The sequence below is a fragment of the Echinops telfairi genome, unplaced genomic scaffold (genome assembly GCF_000313985.2).
Source record: "Echinops telfairi isolate 266 unplaced genomic scaffold, ASM31398v2 ScPeMD7_49;HRSCAF=173, whole genome shotgun sequence".
NCBI classification, from domain to species: Eukaryota; Metazoa; Chordata; class Mammalia; order Afrosoricida; family Tenrecidae; genus Echinops; species Echinops telfairi.
In genome coordinates this window covers 1,158,285-1,160,663 of record NW_022103947.1, presented here as the reverse complement: position 1 = coordinate 1,160,663, position 2,379 = coordinate 1,158,285, and the positions used below count along the sequence as shown (strand labels likewise).

General features: G+C 37.2%; 1 protein-coding gene and 1 pseudogene across 1 annotated transcript in view; one reads left to right on the top strand and one right to left on the bottom strand.

The window, feature by feature from the left end:
* LOC101660425 overlaps positions 1 to 1,419 on the top strand; it is a 5,195-nt pseudogene extending 3,776 nt beyond the window's left edge.
* Positions 1 to 2,379, bottom strand: part of CNTN4 (contactin 4) — a 1,263,733-nt gene that overhangs the window by 1,104,487 nt on the left and 156,867 nt on the right. The window lies entirely within an intron of this gene.

Below are 2,379 nucleotides of genomic sequence, written 5' to 3'. Positions count from 1 at the left end.
AATATGAACAAACAAAAGCAAAACAAAAATACAGAAAATATTTAAAACAGATCAGGTCCAGCGTGCATCAGAGGAGAGATCAACTGCCAAAACTGTAACTGTTCAAGTCAGATTTATGCCTTTGATCTTTTATACTCATCCCTCCATGCACTCTATTTAGTAACCACTTTCCTCCTATTCCTCAGTTGTGGATAGAGGGAGTTCACTGGAGCTTTATTTCCTATGTCGTTTCCACAGATGAATTGTGGGCTCCCACTATCATCCATAGCCTTCTGCAAACCAGATTCTCACCATTTTGGCTCTGATACTAATCCTTCCTTTGATTTCAGATTATATGATTTATACTCCTTTGGTGACTGATGATGGTATGCTTCTTCCATGTAGACTTAGTTGACATCTCACGTAGGTGGATACCTGTTTTGAGACAAGCCTTTAAGACCCCAGACACTATTTTATCTGATAGCCTGGCACCATCTAATTTCTTCACCATCTTTTGCTATAGGACCCATATCCTCAGTGTTCCCTTCCTGAATACCAAGCATGGATCTAGGATTTAGTGTGAGCCCCCAACCCACTCCTGGATCTATGTTTTGTTGTTGTTATTGTTGTTGTTGTTTATGTGTTTTTATCTGCCTTTGACTCCCTTTCAAAACCTCCTTGTTAATTTATGGTAGAGAGTCAAACCAATCTTCCCCCCAAGGCATCATGATCTTCCTCTAATATTGTCTTTGATTAGCCCCTGGTATTAATCTTTTAAAGCCCTGTTGTGAGTGGGATATTGGACCCATGTAAGCTAACTTTGATCAAAAGAGAGAAAGCCCTCCCCTGAGAAACGGAAGTCTGATATAGAACACACACACACTGCAAACACTTAGTCCTGCTGTATCCATCCAGTTGTGAGAGGAGGCAACAAGAAGTACAGGACACTAAGGCTAAATGTGGGGAATTTCTCCTGGAACTCCGAGTGTTGGGCCCACCAAACAAGAATCATCAGTGTTGTATACAACGTATCCAACAATGAGCTTGTACGCACCAAGACCCTGGTGAAGAACTGTATCCTGCTCATTGACAGCACAGTGCACTGCCAGTGGTAGGAGTCCCATTATGTGCTGCCCTTGGGCCATAGAAAGGGGCTAAACTGATTCCTGAAGAGATTTTAAATAAAAAGCTATCAATGAAAATTCAGGAAAAAATTATGATGAAAGGAGAAAGAATGCAAAAATCAACAATCCTTCAGAGGAGCACTTCTAGCAGGGCAAGCTTCTTGCATGTATTGGTTCAAGGCCAGCCCAATGTGGTCAAGGAGAAGGCTCTGTGCTCGAGCAGAAGGAGCTGGAGTGCTGTCAAAGGAAAATGAAAACTCAAAAAGGCAAATCAATCTTCCCATCTGGGCACATGGTAGGAAGGTGCTTATCCTAGGTCTTGTAACACAGTAGGAGGGAAGGAAGGAAGGAAGGAAGGCAGGCAGGCAGGCAGGCAGGCAGGAAGGAAGATGAGGGGAGCGGGTTCTCTCTAAAATACGTGAATACTACTGTATAAATTAACTAATAAATGCATAACTGCAGCATTTCTCAGGAATTTAATATGCAAATATACATTGGGTATGTTAGAAGGTACATAAAAAGAAACATTTTGTGAATTGTTAAGGAACATGGATAAGATGTTGTTAGTTCTCAAATTTGTATTGAAAAACTATTCTGAAATATTCTAATAAAGTCAAAAATATATTTTTATCCATTTTCTTAAATAGACACAAAAATACCTTTTCACTACAAAATGGTAGTTTTGGGGAAACCTGCCCACAACTTGAACATTAAACATCATGAATTACTTTATCATATCTATATGCCAGATGAGCACTTATTTTCATTCATTATCATAATGTCATTAGGGCATTATGAAACGATTTTCATGATAAAGTTTCATAAAACTATTTTCATAAAGTCAGTAGGGCACTTTAAAATTGAATCCACAAATCTGGGCTCTATCTCTAAACAGCTGCCACTCCACTCTGTCTCTCACTCTTCTCTAGTGTCCTAATTATTTTAGAATTTCTTCTAGGTTAATGCCTTCCTGCATTCTCTTAATTCATTTCTTCTCCTTAAACTATTACTGTCCAATGGAAATAGAATCTAAGCCACCTATAAAATCCAAAATATTCTAGTAGTCATTTTTTAAAATATGAAGAGAAGGATCAAATTAAATTTGCTATATGTTATTTACATATATTTTATGTAAATATATTTATTTAATTTATAAATTATATTTAAAATATAATTGCAACACTGAATCAATATTAAAACATTAGAAATCAATGAGATATTTTATATTTTTGATAATCTGTCTTCAAAATAGGATGTGTATTTTATACCAGGGCAA